The sequence below is a fragment of the Peromyscus eremicus genome, chromosome 20, assembly GCF_949786415.1.
Source record: "Peromyscus eremicus chromosome 20, PerEre_H2_v1, whole genome shotgun sequence".
In the NCBI taxonomy this organism is placed as follows: domain Eukaryota; kingdom Metazoa; phylum Chordata; class Mammalia; order Rodentia; family Cricetidae; genus Peromyscus; species Peromyscus eremicus.
In genome coordinates, this window is record NC_081436.1 from 16,889,881 (window position 1) to 16,909,056 (window position 19,176).

Sequence of the window (19,176 nt, forward strand, 5' to 3'; positions counted from 1 at the left end):
GACATGTCTGAAAGAGAAAAGGTCGCTATTCATGGGGATATGAGACTGTGAAAGCCAGTCAGTCTTACAGACTGCTGCATGCCACTGGCCAGAACCTAGCCTGTAAAAGAACCTCCACTTTTTCCTGTGCTATACAACTGTTGGCTCCCCCCATTTTGAGCTGTCAGAGAACTCTTGCAGATCACTGTGCTATCTGGTTAGTGTCTGTATCATTTCAAAGCTGAAATTAATTTCATGACTTCCTGGACACCATGAGGTGAGCAGCCTCCTCCCCCATACCCTTCCTGTGATGTGGTTGCCCTGTCACAGGCCCAAATACAATAGGCCAGCAAGCTGTGGAATCACCAAAGCTATGAGCCAAAATAAACCTTTCCTGTTAAAAATAAATAAATAAATAAAAGATTCATTTAGTATTGTTATGTGTATGTGGGCACCACCTGAGCACAAAGGCCCATGGAGGCCAGACTTAAATCCCCTGGAACTAGGGCTACAGACACTTCTAAGCCACCATGTGAACCAAACCCAGGTCCCCAGGAAGAACAGCCAGTGCTCCTACCAACTGAGCCACCTCTCCAGCCCCGATCCTTCCTCCTCTTAAGATGGTTGTCTCAAGCACTTTGTGATAGTTAATGGAAAGTCATAGTATGCTGTCACAATGTTGACGCTATGTATTATGCACAAAACAGAAAATGCTGCAGCATCCTCAGGGAATGAAGAGACAGCTCGTTGGCATCTGCATTTTTAAAGATAGAACTGATCTTAGATCTTTGGTGATGGCACTTGTGATGGTCTGACCCACTTCACAAATATGTTTAAGGTGATCCAAGATGTCCTCAGAAACAAAGCTGAGCATATGCAATTACCACCCAGTGATACGTTTATACACTTGGCTTTCTGGCCAGTCTCTATGGATACAGTTCACTGGTTGTAAACTGTATCCTACACCACTGCTGTACTGTTCGTGAGTATTAATGCCTGCAAATAAGTTGTACTCTGTGCTATTGTATAAACTAGCCTATGAAGAGTTCTGTCATTTTCTTATGTTTTTCAAATAAATCATCTTTTTAAAAATGTCTGTGGAAAGAATGTTTTAAATTAATTTTTCTAGAATTGCAGTTTCAGGTCTTTGATTGTTCAAGAGTTTATTTAGACTTGGGGATTATGGGATATGGACTGTATCTTTGGAAATGATGGCATGAACCACCTGGTCCTGAGTGAGGTTCTGCTGGTGAGATGCAGCTGAGTGAGCTTAGGGAGCAGTAAAACTGGAAAGGGTGGCACCTTAGTGCCAAGTGGTGATGCCCACCTTGGGGGAACCGACAGGAAAGTGGGTGCCCATTCAGGTGCAGAAGCCATAGGCTTGGGTATGGAAATGAGAAGTACTCTGAGAGTGCTGGGTGACGGTAGCAGGGCTCAGAAACCAGTGGTGCTGGCCTAACGGAGCACTTGGAATTCAGTGTGCAACCGCAGTTGAGAACAACAGTGAGTCTGTTCTAACAGAGTGAGGGCAGGTGCTGGCATCTGATGGTGAGTATCATTAAAAGCCACCCAGCAAGAGTGGTGGGATGCGAAGGAATAAGGCTTCATTTGAGACCAGGAACCTGTGTTGCCCAAGGGACCTTTTGGTACCTCTCTCCACCCTTCCTCACAAGGACAACCGAGCACTGCCAGACTTTTTCCTCTTCTCCATCAGGTCATGACCTACATCTATCACCACACCAACCTCACTTTACCAACAGAAGCATAATGACGTGTGCTGGGGATAGACTACTTGGGAATAAAACAAACATGAAATTCAGTCAGGACAAAGAAAGCCCCATCCCACCCTGTGCCTATATGACCACATGATTGGTTCTGGATGTCCTGTGCGGATGGCAAGACACCCCAAGGTCAGCAGTCCTCATGTCTGAGAAGAAAGCTCAATCCCCCGGGGTACTTGTTAAAACAGACCACAGAGCCACAAGGATCTGACCCTGAGTGTGTGCAGCAGCAGCAGCAGCAGCACCCAGATGACACCTGGGAAGAAACCCCGCCAGTTCCCTTGAGGACCACTAGGGGTGTGAGTGACCCTGCCAAAGTAGTGTCTAGCCTAAGGGAGAAAGGCAATGGCCCAGCAATTCTGAGAAGCTTCATAATGAATGGACTCAGAGCAGTGAAGGTACCCACTCCTGATCACACAGAAGGACTGGCAAACTCAAGAGGGATCAGAAGAATCCAGACTAAGAAAGGGACAGACCACAAGTCCATGCTTATCCAAAGTTCTAGAAGAGATTTAAAAAAAAAAAAAAAAAAAAAAGGCCACCAGTGGACATTGGTCTTTGTTGAAAGGCTGAATGAGGGCTTTGGCACCGCCCCAATGCCTGTGCAGTGGGTGAGGGAGCCCAGGTACAGACAGCACACTGCTGAGGGCCTGGGGTCAAGGGTGAGAAGGAAAGACACCCTAAGGACCCCACGAACACAGAGACAAAGCAAGGCCGAAGAGGTGAGGGCAGTGGAGGAGGGCTGGGGGCAGTGGAGGAGGGCTGCGGGCAGTGGAGGAGGGCTGGGGGCAGTGGAGGAGGGCTGGGGGCAGTGGAGGAAGGCTGGGGGCAGTGGAGGAAGGCTGCGGGCAGTGGAGCAGGGCTGCGGGCAGTGGAGGAGGGCTGCGGGCAGTGGAGGAAGGCTGGGGGCAGTGGAGGAAGGCTGGGGGCAGTGGAGGAGGGCTGGGGGCAGTGGAGGAGGGCTGGGGGCAGTGGAGCAGGGCTGGGGGCAGTGGAGGAAGGCTGGGGGCAGTGCAGGAGGGCTGCGGGCAGTGGAGGAGGACTGAGGGCAGTGGAGGAGGGCTGGGGGCAGTGGAGGAGGGCTGGGGGCAGTGGAGGAGGGCTGGGGGCAGTGGAGGAGGGCTGGGGGCAGTGGAGAAAGGCTGGGGGCAGTGGAGGAGGGCTGCGGGCAGTGGAGGAGAGCTGCGGGCAGTGGAGGAGGGCTGCGGGCAGTGGAGGAAGGCTGGGGGCAGTGCAGGAGGGCTGCGGGCAGTGGAGGAGGGCTGGGGGCAGTGGAGGAGGGCTGGGGGCAGTGGAGGAGGGCTGGGAGCAGTGGAGAAAGGCTGGGGGCAGTGGAGGAGGGCGGGGGCAGTGGAGAAGGGCTGCGGGCAGTGGAGGAGGGCTGGGGGCAGTGGAGGAGGACTGAGGGCAGTGGAGGAGGGCTGTGGGCAGTGGAGGAGGACTGGGGGCAGTGGAGGAGGACTGAGGGCAGTGGAGGAGGACTGAGGGCAGTGGAGGAGGGCTGAGGGCAGTGGAGGAGGGCTGGGGGCAGTGGAGGAGGACTGAGGGCAGTGGAGGAGGGCTGGGGGCAGTGGAGGAGGGCTGAGGGCAGTGGAGGAGGGCTGAGGGCAGTGGAGGAGGGCTGGGGGCAGTGGAGGAGAGCTAGGGGCAGTGGAGGAGGACTGAGGGCAGTGGAGGAGGGCTGCGGGCAGTGGAGGAGGGCTGAGAGCAGTGGAGGAGGGCTGGGGGCAGTGGAGGAGGGCTAAGGGCAGTGGAGGAGGGCTGGGGGCAGTGGAGGAGGGCTGGGGCCAGTGGAGGAGGGCTGGGGGCAGTGGAGGAGGGCTGGGGCCAGTGGAGGAGGGCTGGGGCCAGTGGAGGAGGGCTGGGGGCAGTGGAGGAGGACTGGGGGCAGTGGAGGAGGGCTGCGGGCAGTGGAGGAGGGCTGGGGGCAGTGGAGGAGGGCTGGGGGCAGTGGAGGAGGGCTGGGGGCAGTGGAGGAGGGCTGCGGGCAGTGGAGCAGGGCTGCGGGCAGTGGAGGAGGACTGGGGGCAGTGGAGGAGGGCTGGGGGCAGTGGAGGAGGGCTGGGGGCAGTGGAGGAGGGCTGGGGGCAGTGGAGGAGGGCTGGGGGCAGTGGAGGAGGGCTGGGGGCAGTGGAGGAGGGCTGGGGGCAGTGGAGCAGGGCTGGGGGCAGTGGAGGAAGGCTGGGGGCAGTGCAGGAGGGCTGCAGGCAGTGGAGGAGGGCTGGGGGCAGTGGAGGAGGGCTGGGGGCAGTGGAGGAGGGCTGGGGGCAGTGGAGGAGGGCTGGGGGCAGTGGAGGAGGGCTGCGGGCAGTGGAGGAGGGCTGCGGGCAGTGGAGGAGGACTGGGGGCAGTGGAGGAGGGCTGGGGGCAGTGGAGGAGGGCTGGGGGCAGTGGAGGAGGGCTGGGGGCAGTGGAGGAGGCTGGGGGCAGTGCAGGAGGGCTGGGGCAGTGGAGGAGGACTGAGGGCAGTGGAGGAGGGCTGGGGGCAGTGGAGGAGGGCTGAGGGCAGTGGAGGAGGGCTGGGGGCAGTGCAGGAGGGCTGAGGGCAGTGGAGGAGGGCTGGGGGCAGTGGAGGAGGGCTGCGGGCAGTGGAGGAGGACTGAGGGCAGTGGAGGAGGGCTGGGGGCAGTGGAGGAGGGCTGGGGGCAGTGGAGGAGGGCTGGGGGCAGTGGAGGAGGGCTGGGGGCAGTGGAGGAGGGCTCGGGGCAGTGGAGGAGGGCTGCGGGCAGTGGAGGAGGGCTGCGGGCAGTGGAGGAGGGCTGCGGGCAGTGGAGGAGGGCTGCGGGCAGTGGAGGAGGACTGAGGACAGTGGAGGAGGGCTGCGGGCAGTGGAGGAGGGCTGGGGGCAGTGGAGGAGGGCTGCGGGCAGTGGAGGAGGGCTGCGGGCAGTGGAGGAGGGCTGCGGGCAGTGGAGGAGGGCTGGGGGCAGTGGAGGAGGACTGGGGGCAGTGGAGGAGGGCTGCGGGCAGTGGAGGAGGACTGGGGGCAGTGGAGGAGGGCTGCGGGCAGTGGAGGAGGCCTGGGGGCAGTGGAGGAGGGCTGGGGGCAGTGGAGGAGGACTGGGGGCAGTGGAGGAGGGCTGCGGGCAGTGGAGGAGGGCTGGGGGCAGTGGAGGAGGACTGGGGGCAGTGGAGGAGGGCTGCGGGCAGTGGAGGAGGACTGGGGGCAGTGGAGGAGGGCTGCGGGCAGTGGAGGAGGCCTGGGGGCAGTGGAGGAGGGCTGAGGGCAGTGGAGGAGGGCTGCGGGCAGTGGAGGAGGACTGGGGGCAGTGGAGGAGGACTGGGGGCAGTGGAGGAGGGCTGAGGGCAGTGGAGGAGGGCTGCGGGCAGTGGAGGAGGGCTGCGGGCAGTGGAGGAGGGCTGGGGGCAGTGGAGGAGGACTGGGGGCAGTGGAGGAGGGCTGCGGGCAGTGGAGGAGGGCTGCGTGCAGTGGAGGAGGGCTGGGGGCAGTGGAGGAGGGCTCGGGGCAGTGGAGGAGGGCTGGGGGCAGTGGAGGAGGGCTGCGGGCAGTGGAGGAGGGCTGCGGGCAGTGGAGGGGGGCTGGGGGCAGTGGAGGAGGGCTGCGGGCAGTGGAGGAGGGCTGCGGGCAGTGGAGGAGGGCTGAGGGCAGTGGAGGAGGGCTGCGGGCAGTGGAGGAGGGCTGCGGGCAGTGAAGGAGGACTGAGGGCAGTGGAGGAGGGCTGCGGGCAGTGGAGGAGGGCTGGGGGCAGTGGAGGAGGGCTGCGGGCAGTGGAGGAGGGCTGCGGGCAGTGGAGGAGGGCTGAGGGCAGTGGAGGAGGGCTGAGGGCAGTGGAGGAGGACTGGGGGCAGTGGAGGAGGGCTGCGGGCAGTGGAGGAGGGCTGCGGGCAGTGGAGGAGGGCTGGGGGCAGTGGAGGAGGGCTGGGGACAGTGGAGGAGGGCTGAGGGCAGTGGAGGAGGGCTGGGGGCAGTGGAGGAGGGCTGCGGGCAGTGGAGCAGGGCTGCGGGCAGTGGAGGAGGGCTGGGGGCAGTGGAGGAGGGCTGGTGGCAGTGGAGGAGGGCTGGTGGCAGTGGAGGAGGGCTGGGGGCAGTGGAGGAGGGCTGGTGGCAGTGGAGGAGGGCTGGTGGCAGTGGAGGAGGGCTGGGGGCAGTGGAGGAGGGCTGGGGGCAGTGGAGGAGGGCTGGGGGCAGTGGAAGAGGGCTGGGGGCAGTGGAGGAGGGCTGGGGGCAGTGGAGGAAGGCTGAGGGCAGCGGAGGAAGGCTGGGGGCAGTGGAGGAGGGCTGAGGGCAGCGGAGGAGGGCTCAGGGCAGTGGAGGAGGGCTGAGGGCAGTGGAGGAGGGCTGAGGGCAGTGGAGGAAGGCTGGAGGCAGTGGAGGAGGGCTGGGGGCAGTGGAGGAGGGCTGGGGGCAGTGGAGGAGGGCTGGGGGCAGTGGAGGAGGGCTGGGGGCAGTGGAGGAAGGCTGAGGGCAGTGGAGTAGGGCTGGGGGCAGTGGAGGAGGGCTGGGGGCAGTGGAGGAAGGCTGGAGGCAGTGGAGGAGGGCTGGGGGCAGTGGAGGAGGGCTGAGGGAATGAGGGACATTTGGGAGGGAATCTTCATTCCTCCATTCCCAGACAAACAGCTTCCTAGCATCTTCACAGAGGAGGATGGCACAGGGCACCCCTCTTCCAGCTCACACTCGCAAAATCTCAGAATTGATTTGAAGTGACCTGAATGTCCTTCGGGGCTGCAGAAGTGGGTAGACAAAGCCTCTGATGGTTCAATGTAAATGACAGTCCTTGCATCTGTTGACATGGAGACTTGAGAGGTCAGACACCAACAGGAGGTGCCAGGCATGATCCATACCTGTACAGAAGAGAGCTTCCAAGAGCTCAGGTACTGAACCAGCTCCAACTCACCCACTGCCTTTCTGACAGCATGTCTCTGCTCTGCCATTTGGTAATTATTTGCCTGGTGAACTATCAGTAACTTTCTCCTAAGGATACAGAAGTCCTTAGCAGTTGCCCAGAAGTTAGTAGGGCCTGCTCCACAGGTGGAGACCTGGAAAGACTGGCTTTGAACAGCTTGGCTTTGGTGATAAGCAGAGCTGACAAGCACATACAGACAGAACACCCACAGCCAGGGTGCAAGCTGCCCCAGTCCTGACCCAGTGGGCCCTCTCCTGATACTGGGATCCCCAACAAAGGGGGCCTGCTCAATCTAGTCATGGAGCCAGTTCACTCAAGCCAGAGGCACCTTGCTCATTCTGACCATGAGAAGGCCTGCTAACTCACATGTAGCTCGGGAGCAAAGAACTGAGCAGTCACCCCTGATGGCTTTGGAACCCTGACCACACTTACTATGGGTGAGTGTGCATTCTGTGGGCTAGGTGACACCTATACTGAGAACTGCCACCTTATTCCCCCAAGACCTCTTGACCTACAACAGGACTTCTAAGTAACCTCACAAGGATCCACCTGTCTAGGACCACTCTCCCCAACCTCCTGGGACCTATTCCACCGCCTCCCTTCCTGATGGCCCTTCTGTAGTATGGGTGGGATCTTTCTGCCTCCTAGACTTCTCTACTCCATGCCTAAATGATCCCAGATCCCAGTTCTGGCATTATGAATATCCTACCAGGGTATATCTTCAAAGTACTCCCCACCACACGGTGCTAAGGACTGGAGGACCTTGTGTGCACTAGGCAAATATGAACTATACCCCTGCACCAAGGTTCTGAATTCAATCTTGTAAGAAAGAAGGCTGTACATATTGCCACAGTTACTACCAGGGCTGGTTTCCCCACCAACCTTCCTCTGACCTCTTTTGTAGAGCGATCCCTGGCTCCAAGCAGCCACTCTAGGCTGGTGGCCTGGAAACTCCCTAGCCCCTCTTGCCTATGAAGTCACAGGGTGATGCAGGCAAAGACCAAGTCCCAAGGGTGAAGGGAGCTGGATGAGCAGAGCTCCAGCAGACGAGCACTTGTGCTGCATCAGCTCCTTCACCTGTAGCCATGCCATCCTGCAGCACATCTCCCTTGACTCCTATGTGCCTCCGGAACTCCTGTGAGCCACAGCAGCACTTTAAGAATGAGAAGAAAGAGCTGGCCCTGACCCCCACAGCCCTAACAGGACATATGCACCCCTGGGCTTTGCCCAACACTAGTGCTCCTATACAGGGTGATGATGGAGGAGAAGAGGAGACTCCAAGGCCACTGAGAGGCCACTCTCTTCTCAGCACTGTGCCTGTGTGTCAGGGCTATTTGTTCCCGACCACAGTTCTCATGAGCAATCTCCCAGACCCTGCTGCTGGCCCCGCTACTTGACTTCAATCAGCAGCAAAGTGCCTTTCTCCTGTTATCACATCCAGGAGGGGAAATGAATACCCAGACTCCAGCAGGCCTGTGCAGGAAGGGGAGCCACACTGTAGGAATGGCAATGAGCTACCACTGGAAAAAAGGGCAGAAGAGAGCCAGGAGCAGATGCTGAGAGGCATCCAGGAGCAAAAAGGCGACTGCCAGGGAAACACGGCCCAGAGAAGAGTAAGGCTGGGTATAGCATAGACCACAAACAAACTGCATCTCTGCAGTCCCAATTATGTCCATGTCCATGACATGTGGTGGTGCTCGTGGTGGCAGTCAGTTTAATGGGTGTGCTACAGTGGTAACTGGCATCTCTAACAGATGTGGTAAGGCTTCAGCATCAGCTGTATATCCTGCCAACACTTTCCTCTCATCCCAAGCAGCACCCACCTGTGCTGTGGCCCAGGCTCCCAGCTTCCCTCTTCTCAGTCAGGTGTTAGTCCTGCTGGGATTCCACTATTACCAAGTAGTTCTCCAGAGCTCAGAGGTTCTGCAGAAAGTGGCCACTTCTCAGGGGCCTTGGACCATACACCAGGTCTTAGCACTTCTAAGGTGAGCAAGGACATGCCAGGGCCTTTGCAAAGAGCTTCAGTTTCCTCATCCTAAAATGGAAAAGCGCTCGCCTCACAGCAACAGCCCTTTCTGGTGCAACATTCCCAGGACTTCATTTTCTCCTGACAGTTTGAGAGAGTTCTCAGGTTACCATAACATCAACTGTGTCCGATGCCAGAGAGAACACAAGGTACCCCATGGCAATGCCAGCAGGCTGCTTCAGCAAGGTTAGTAAGGTGAGTCTTACCACAGCTAATACACTGCTCATGGAGGACACCGGAGTGGCCCCACGTAGTAACTGGCACTGCTCAGATCTATTTAACAAGGGGCCTCTTTCCCCAGTTCTAGGCTCTCGTACACTCCACTCTGTGGTGTGTGACAGCATGGTGGTTTAGAAGAAGCAGTGAGGGACACCTGTTGGGAGTCCCAGGCACTGAATGAGACGCACACACTGGCCTGCTCCTAACAGGACTGTGCTCAACATTCAAGTGCAGAGCCTTGTTCAGCAGCTGGAGGGTAACTCCAATGCTCACTGACAGGAAGGCAGCAGCTGGCCCAGGAAGCTCTCTTAACGTCATGAAGCCTGATCACCCCTGGCCTAGGAATAGGAGCCAAGCACCCACAAGGCAGAGCTGTGAGTGTCACATCAGGAAGACAGAAGGAACTCTGGCCTTGTCCTCCTGGCCATTAACAAAATGTCACAGAAAAAATGGACCAGAAACCTTGAGAATACTTCCCACACAGGATATGTCAGGCTAAGCTCCCAGCAGCAGGTCTTGGGTTAGCTTCTTTTTTAGGTCCTTCTGCAGCACACAAAGATGGAGGTGATTTTCAAGCTCGACAAGTGCTAGAGGAAGAGTCTCTAAACCAAGACCATGTGGACAGAAAGGTGGACAGAAAGGCACCCAGGGGCATGATGCCTACTGGGACCAGGGAGGCTTTCCTGCCTCCATGCAGGGCTTTGGGACAGGCACCATTCCCTCCATTCCCTAGTAACAGCAGCTTTGCTCAAACCCTGGCTTGGGGAAGAATAAAGCAAATCTCCTCTTCCCTGGCCCCGGGGTTCAGAGTCTCAGCAGCATGGGCAACAGGCAGGGACATGGGATCTCAAGTCACCAGGAGAGAGAAGCAGGAAAGTAGAAGGCATATATGAGCTGACACAGGGACAGGAGAGGAGATGTGGGTGGCCCTGAACCCCAGGGAATATTCACTTCCCAGTTACCACCTGCCCTCTCCTCCTCAAGGCTGGCAGCAGTCCTTAGAAAAATCTGGATGTCAACATAGCCCTGCCCTTTGCCTTTGGCTTTGACCTTTGTGTAATATACTGAGCACTGTTTCTGCAAGATGCAGAGTCACCAGACATGCTGGGTCACACTACCTCCTCCTGCCCAGGAGACAGAGTAAGTTCTCCCAGCTTCAAATAGCAGCATAACCCACATTGTTCAGAGGGGGAGCCCACATCTGTGCTGTGACTGAGACTAGCAGAGAGCGAATATCAGGATGAAGTTGCCCTCAGTTAGTGATAATGGGCTATCTACTGAGGTTACATGGACCTTAAAGCCACCTTCCAATGAGACAGGTTCATACAGATGTATGATCACTAATGCAGAGCCAGCCCATGGCTCCCTTTCCCACTGTACACTGGAATCCGGGTCCCAGAGGAGTCATGTTTTAGTAATAACAGCAGACAGATGTAGGGCTCTTGGGACAGCCAGGAAGCACCCAAACCTCAAGTGGACCCAACTGCAGCTTTTTCTTGTGGTTACTTTGTCCTCTGGGCTGGGAGCAATCCAACCTTGCACATATGGAAAGCAAGTAAGCTACTGCTTTTAGTCAGCTTTCCAAGAGGAAGTCAAGCCTAATGGCCTAGGAAAGCAACAAGGATGCCCCAGGCTGATGTCAAGCCTGTGCCTGGAGAAGTCCTCCTGTGGGCAGGTGAACAGAGCTCAGAGCAATGGAAGATGTACAGAAGAAGCAGGAGGTTGGGAGGACCCTGGAGGACAGCACAGCCCCACGAAGATGGAGGATACACACCACTTAAGAGCACAGGACAGACTGCAGGTGTCATTCCTCAAAGAAGAGTTCTACAGGCCCACTGTAAGCTACTGGCTCCTGTCTGGTCCCAAGGGCACAGCAGATCCATCTTTTGTCCCTCCCTGCTCTCATCAGGACTGCCTGGCTATTTACAGTGACATTCATGTCACTGTAAGTACAGATCAGTAGTTTGTGGAAGGCAGACATATCTGTGTCCTCCTCCTCAGTGTCCCAGCATGACACCCTGGGAGGGTGACCAGATTCTTCAGGAGTATATGTTAAACCTCTGATCACACAGAATTCAATAATTCTCCTTAAGCATATGGCTCTTATTTAGGACACAGCCTTAGTTATTATTCTTTGTATAGTCACCCTTCTAATCATACTGAGAACCTCTTGGGCTGTTCATTTTTAGCAGAGGGATAGGACCTTGCTATGGGGGAGTGGCTAGCTCCCTGGAGGAGTGACCTGCTTTTGACCCATGCTCAGGAGAAGCAGCTCCACACATGCCAGAAACTAAGTCCTTCTCTGGGCTCCCTCTAACAGCCCTAGCTTTCTTGAATCTTTTGCCAAGACAACTAAAGAAGCTAGATAGGTTGCTTAGTCACTCTTCAGATAAAATATTCATGAATACATCATCTCAGAGATTAGTAGGAACAGGACAGCAACAAAGTCCTTGTGACACTAGGAGAGGCCACCACCTCTAGCATCTCCCACTCTTGCAGAACAAGCCCACATGACAGCCAGCTGCTCTTAACCCTGGATGGGGAATCCCAGACTCAGGTCCTAGGAGATCACCAGTTCATTTTAACTCTAAACCTCTTCACCAACCCCACATGGTGAATGCACAGGCTTTTGGAGAGGCCCATGTCCTAGGACATCAACAGCCCTAGCACAGAGAGACTTCTGTTTCGGACCACAGCTCTCAGGCACACAGACATCAAGATCAATGCCTACAGGGGAACCTAGTCATCAGATGCAGGTGCCATGTGTGCTCTGGGCTCTCTCCCCTTAGTCACATGGCCTCTACTACTTACTGCACATAAGGAGGAGCAGCCCTCCCACTGGCCTCTACTTCACCCTCGACATCTCCTTGTACAGTCCTCACACAGCCTCGATAGACAGGGACTAAGAGGCCTTCCCAGAGGTTCTGTGGTCTGCCAGAGCCCCACATGGCCAGGGTTTCTCCATGGAGCAATAACCCCACATGCAGATACTCCTGTAAAGGTGTAATCACATATTGCTGGCTTCTAACAGGTCACAAACTGGGCTGCTTGAGGTTTCTCTGGGGACATCACCTAGTGACTTTGACATTGAGGCTACAAAGTCCCCCAAGCTCTGTAGTATGACAGGCCCACAGGGTCGAGGAAATTGGCTCAAATCAGTTGCCAAGGCATGCACATAATGTACTTCCTTATGAGCCAACCTGGAGTCTGCCCGAGGGCCTAGCAACAGGTGCTGTCCGAGTTCCTGATATTTCAGAGTCTGCCTGAGGGCCTAGCAAAAGGAGCTGTCAGAGTTCCTGATTGTGCCCAGCCAATGAGGGACAGATGCTGTGGATATCATTCTGTATAAATAAAACACTGATTGGCCAGTGGCCAGGCAGGAAGTATAGGCAGGACAAGGAGAGAGGAGAATTCTGGGAAGTGGAAGGCTGAGGCAGAGTCACTGCCAGCCGCCGCCATGACAAACAGCATGTGAAGATGCTGGTAAGCCACGAGCCACGTGGCAAGGTATAGATTTATAGAAATAAATTAATTTAACCTATAAGAACAGTTAGCAAGAAGCCTGCCACAGCCATACAGTTTGTAAGCAATATAAGTCTCTGTGTTTACTTGGTTGGGTCTGAGCGGCTGTGGGACTGGCGAGTGACAGAGATTTGTCCTGACTGTGGGCAAGGCAGGAAAACTCTAGCTACAGACAGACATGCAATGGCACCAGATTTTGACACAGACTGGGTGCTAGGAAGAGGGTATATAAGGCCTTCACCATTATTAAATAAATGAGTTTATTGTTTGCCTTCAACTGACTCCCAGTGTCTGTGCCATTGACTCTGTGCCTTCTCACTCCCTCCCCTGAGGGAGCCAGTAGGATCCAGCAACAAAGCTCTTCACAGATTTGCAAATGCAGGCTTTCCTAACCATACTATGTAGTAGAAATAAGGGGTCTAGGGACCTTCCACTCAGATTCAGGGAGCCAGGCCTCCACAGAACAGCCTGTTGTCCCATTCCTAGACCTACTGTCATTCTCAAAAGACATTTGTATTAAAATTCTCTCTCCTGTGGATGAAGTCTGTGCACACATACACTGTACCACATGGACAGCACCTCAGGTCCTCCACCCAGAGAATGTCACCCTGTCTTCCCAAGGGGCTCTTGCCGCAGTCACAGCAACAAGTCTCCCTCTGCCATTTTCCTCCAAAGCCCTTGCTGCAGAGCCTTGAGATTTCCAAGCCCAGTGCTGCTCCTAATGACTTCTGCCATATACTTTTGAGAATCAGATACTATTGGGGGTGAAGGAAGAGGCATGGACAGGATGCCAGATGAGCCTTGGGTCCCACCCAGTTCTCCACATCTGCTGTTTTCCAGATGAGCAGCAAGCACTAACCATCCACAAGAGGCTGTGGTAAGAAACTACAGAGGTCAACTACTCTGGTATCTACTTCCTGGTTGACTGTCTTGGTCTAGAGCCTAGTGCACAACAGGACTTCCTTGAGGGCCTCAGAAGAGATGTGCCAGAAAGCTAACTTGTAAAAAGTAGGATGTTGTTAAGGTGTGTTACATTTGTTTATGGAGCATTTGTTTAGCTCTGTGAAGCTGTGTTACTGTGTCTGTCTAAAACACCTGATAATCTAATAAAGAACTGAATAGCCAATAGTAAGGCAAGAAAAAGGACAGGCAGGGCTGGCAGGCAGAGAGAATATATAGAAAGAGAAATCTGGGAGGAGAAAAATAAGAAGTAGCCAGAGAAGGAGGAGGACTCCAGGGGCCAGCCACCCAGCTACACAGCAAGCCATAGAGTGAAAGTAAGATTACAGAAGTAAGGGAACTGGAAAAGCCCAGAGGCAAAAGACATATGGGTTCATCTAAAGTTAAGGAAAGTTGGCTAGCAACAAGCCAAGCTAAGGCCAGACATTCATAATTAGGAATAAGCCTCCATGTATGATTTATTTGGAAGCTGGGGTGGTAGGCCCCCCAAAAGAGCAAAAACCAACCAACAACAGTGGGGCCTTGATGAGTTGATACTTTTCACTCTCCAATTACAAATGGCATAACCATTCAATTCACCTCCAGAATTAGCTATTGTTCTTCTCTATTTTAAAGTGGATACAAAGAAATTTATTCAGAATGGTCACAATGGATTGCCACATAGCACCTGCGAGTGATGCTACAGGAAGTCCCCAAGCCCCAAACATGACAAAGTTGGTGATCAAAATAGAGAGAAGAGTGGCAAAGCCCAGAAGGGTACTCCAGAAACACCCTAAGCTGGCCTCTTGACACAGGGCACAGAGCAGGCTGCTACTACTGCTCTCAAGGTACAGGCTCACCCTCTTCTGGCTCCTCCCTGCAAACGTAACAGCAGTGAGCCCAGTCTTGCTGAGTGTTCTCTTTCTAAATCCTTACCAGACTGACAGTGATGTATGCTTGCTTCCTGTAGGCAGGTAAGCATGAAGAGCTTGCACTCTCAAATCTTAATGGGCTTATAAAAAAGTATGTTGTAAGGAGACCTGCTTCCTCGGGCTTATTAGATTAACCCAATCCATCAGTTCCAGTGCCACCTGAGTCACAGAATCAGTGCTGTGGCATCCAGGAGGTCCAGGAGTCATGATGACTGTCAGCTGGACACAGCAAAGGATGTAGCAGGTCCTTAGCCCTAGACCACAGGTTCTCTGACACAGCCACACTTAGTCATGCCTCAGACCAAGCCAGCTGTGACTACCTGCCTCTGGACTCCATGCAATGCACTACTGGCCCACTCCAACCCATCACAGTCATCCCATCAGACCTACTCTGTGAGGCAGATTGAGCACGAGGTCCCTGTCCTTAGTACCCCACTCTGTCTCCTCCTCAACAACCTGGACAAATAAGGTGCCTGCCAAAGCTGCCTGTCTGCCTTGGTCATCAGCAAATGCATGGCTGATTCTGCCATGTATACCCTTCCCAGGCCAGCTGTGAGCTCCTGGGTAGGGGTGCTTCCTCAGATACCATGATGCTGTTCCATGTCCTTATACAGGCTCTCCACAGAACAGGTGTCATGTTATAAATGACAGTGGGAAGACTGGGGTATGGATGGATGGATGGATGGATTTCAAAAACAGACACACCTCCTGGGAGATCAGAAAAACCTTGGAAACAACTTAATCCAACTTCATGGTCTGATACTGACAGGCTGAACCCACTGTCAAGTGACTTTTGAGAGTCTTCTGCCTCCCACCCCCAATCCCAACCTCTGCCAAAATCACTTTCCTCCAAAAGCAATGGAGGAGCCTACTCCATGCTCACTACAAACTGGTTTCTGGGGCAGAGCCTCAGTTTATGGGCCTTCACTCTCTCATGTCTTCACAGCCTGACCCTCCTTACATCTGCCTTGAATGTACCCCAAAATGGCTCCAGCTAGGCCCAGATATCCTTGGGGCACCCCTCTAAGGGCTAAGAGGATGCTTACATCCATAAGACATGATAATTCTCCATCCCATGCTCCAGTCTACCCTGCCAGTCTTGGTGCCAAATGCTACTTGAAATACCTACGACAACAAAATTCCAGCACATGACTACCCACTGCTCTGTGAGTCACACAAACACTGTAGTATAAGCAATGGTGACTCCACAGTTCTCAGGGAGAGGAATCTCCCATGCAGCTTTCGGGGCTTTTTGTAGTTACAGTGAAGGTGTCAGCAAGGGCTGGGATCTCTCAAAGAGGGACTGGGAAAGGCTGTCTTCCAGCCTTAGGACTCCCAAGTGGCTAGGAACTCCTGTGGGAGACTCTAAGGAGCAGTTTATCCTAAGCCAGTGTGAATGCAAACAGGGAAGTCTCAACTATCTACTGGGAAAAGTCTCAAGCCTAGTCCACATCAAAGAAGGGACCATTCTAGAAGCTTCCTGCACACCTAGACTCCTCTCCAATCCCTGAGCACAGCCTTTGCACAAAGAAACTAGAACACAGAAGCACATTCAGATGGACAAGGTTCTGACTCTGGACAGCACCCACTCTGCATAGTCCACTGTTTCTTACACCCTCCACATGACTAATGTCCAAATATGAGTGACCCTCCCTCAAGACTTTCTAGCAATTCTGTCTAGGTACTGACTTTACTCCCTCCATAGAATGCTTGCTTCATTAGCTCCATTCTCACCAGGCTCCTCTCACATAAAATGTTCTTCTTCACAGATACCCTGTAGAGATCTAAGCACACAGATCACAATTCAAAGCCACTTGTTCCCTGTTGCCCACCTTCCCATGAGAATTGCCTGGCTCTGGAGGTCTTCCACAGCATTGCTTGTAACACCTGAGACAAGGGCAGTGAAAACAGCATCTAGTTTGTGGCCAGGTTCTCTCATTGGCACATGAGCCCTGTCTACAACACTCCCAAGGACCAGGTACTCAGGAAAGTATTCAATAATACATGTGAACTGAATGGTTCATGTATTCCCCAAGACGCTTTCCTAAGTTGTACCAAGACATGTGCTAAGTGCAAGGAGGCCCTGACTCCAGCTACCTTCCAATCCATCTCTCCCTGGGATGGTGAAAATGGCAGTGAGGACAATAAATAAGATGGAGATATTCCACCTAACGTGAGAAAGGATCAGCTGGAAGAGGACACATTCACAGCAGCAGAACAGGCTATTCTTCATCCAGTGACCACCCAAGCACACCACCTTTTGTGCAGGGATAAAGCTATGTGTCCACCACGTGGAAGAATAGCCTGCAGAGCAGGGAAGAGTAAAACAAGATGGACACGTGAGCTGTGAGGACAAGATGGGCTGGCTGAGCTGGTGAGGACAATTGCCTGGGGCTGGATTAACTGAGCTCCACAGGTGCAGCCCAGCAACCAAAGGACAAATTCCAGAGTCGCTCTTATGTGAAGGCCTTAGTCTGGAAGGGATGCTTCTGGCAAGCCTGGATCTATGCTCTATGGAGCACCTCAAAAGCAGCTCTCCTGGGCTGAAAATCTTTTAGGAGTGGGGACCACCCACCCAATCCACGACTGTGCCAGCTGCTGTGATAGACCACAGGAAAGTCTGAGAGGACACACATCTGTATGTTCCATGCTTGCGGCACCCTAAAACAATTCACTCCATCCATTTCCTGGCCACAGTCTCCTCCAGGGCCTGAGGCAGGGTTCTTATCAACAGCCTTCCCATGACCCGAATCCCAAGAGGCTCTTAAGCCACACTGTAAGGATGGCCCAGCCAATAAACACCCAGCTGCAGAGAGTGACTACTCAGTTGTTGTCTGAGGATGGCTGTGTGCTTCCAGTGCCAGAAAAGGCAGTACAATCCCATGGCTACTCAGTCCTGGAAAATGAAAACACCCTGATTTTTAAGATGGGAAAAGGCTTTTGACCAAGCTCCTGTCAGTTCAAGAATGAGCTCATGGTACAAATGAGTTGATTTGTGATAAAATTAAATTGCAGGGAAATTAATGCAATGAAGAGGTCATGAGTATACTCAAAGTTTGAATGGCAGCTGAGCACTTCAGAGAAATAGTGCAGGTCATTGGCGAGCTGATCCGTCTTCTGTCTGCTCAAGGTCTGACTGACTCGATACTTGCTTTATTCATAATGGGACAGAATTACAAGGAACTCTGAGCTTAATGAGCAGGGCCTGGGTCATGAATGGCCTAAGCAATCACGGGAATGAGAGCATTTGCAATTTACAGGATATTAGGTTTTGTTTCCTGTCATCCAGCAGAGAGCCAATCGATGCACTCGACTGACAGCTACTTTAGCCAAACAGCTCCAGGTAAGGCTTTATTTCCCAGCTAATATTACTGAATGGGAATTCTGCAGCTGCCAAGTCTTGGACAGAAAACCTATGAGTCAGAAACATGCTCTGCCATCAAAAGCACCCAACGACACAGCCCACAGGACATGACCACATAGGCCTCCCTGACAGCACCACAGAACCCAGGAGGCAAGGCAGATAGAAGGGCTATTTTGATACCATGGGCACATTAGCTATTTGTCTCATTGCTTCAATGAAACACCTGACCAAAGCAGCTGGAGGGAGGAAGGGTTTGTTTGGGCTCACAGTTCAAGGGGACAGGCCACCATGCTGGGGAAGTCTCAACAGCAGGTGCGTGAGGCAGCTAGTCACGTGGCATCTGCATTCAGGAAGCAGAGAGCGATGGATGCCAGGGCTCAGATCTCCTCCTCCCTTTCATTTAGTCTGTCAGTTGGGGTGAGTCTTCCAACCTCAACCTAAGCTAGTAAGCTTTCATAGTCTTGCCAAGAGGCTAACCTAATATAACTACTCTCACAAGTAGGCCCAGAGGCTATCCTCTAGGTAACTCTAGATCCTGTCAGGTTGACAGCATTAACCATCATAGTAAGTATTAGGGAAAAAACAAAACAGAGACAGCCACAAAACCCACATATCCAGTGTGGGGTACATAATGCACTACCAGCACTTAGAACAAAAGGTAATGCCATCATTCAAGGGGGTTCTAAGCTCAGGCAGAGACAGTAGACATAGGGACCCAACAGCACCCTGGTCTGTGGGAAAGATGCAGCATCCAGAACAATGTCCTGCGAGTTGCTAAACCAAAGACACCCTAAAGACTTAGTCTTGCTGTACAAGGGCCCTACCTCTACCAACCTCTTGTGCAATGCTCTGATGCTGAGCCCATCCACAGCCTGGACACATGCCACCTTGTGCTAACACCTGCTACCTGGAGCCCTGTCTTCTAGACCTGCCCCCAGCACCATTTGCCCCCTTTGCAAAGCCCTGGCACACAGCCCATGAAGGGCTCTCACGGCAGAGAAGACTTGACTCTTCCACTGGAAGGAAGAAAACCAACCTGATGCTTCTTTCCTAGCTCTCTGTGGAGATCTGATGCCTCACCCCGGGCCATGGTGCCTACTGCTGCTGCTGAAAGTCAGTACCCACACCCCACAGCACAGGCCAGCTTCAGCAAGCCTCACACAAAAGGAAAAGAGGCTAGAATAAGCAATGGACACTCAAGGGAGACAAGGCAGTTTCTTCCGGAAAACTCAATCTCCTGAAGACATGAATTTCATCAAAATTGGTGAAGAGTGGAAAATTTCATATTGTGCTGCATCTGTCTGAGGATTTCTTTAAATCTTTATTGTAAGTAACTCAAAACATAGACAACGTGTGAGTCCCGAGTGTGAAGTTTCTGGAAGAGTTGCTTGAATGTACAAAGAAGGTACATGATTGCTCGGCCATACTTCCAGTTTGACTCGGCTGCTTAAAATGTAAATTGACAGTGAGAATGGGAGGGGACTGTCACCAAGCAGCTGGAGTGCAATCAGGTGACAAGGAGAACCTTATAAAGTCCTTTCCCTATTCTC

General features: G+C 53.7%; 1 protein-coding gene across 1 annotated transcript in view; it reads right to left on the bottom strand.

Moving 5' to 3' along the window:
• Positions 1-19,176, bottom strand: part of Tbc1d22a (TBC1 domain family member 22A) — a 303,265-nt gene that overhangs the window by 88,247 nt on the left and 195,842 nt on the right. The window lies entirely within an intron of this gene.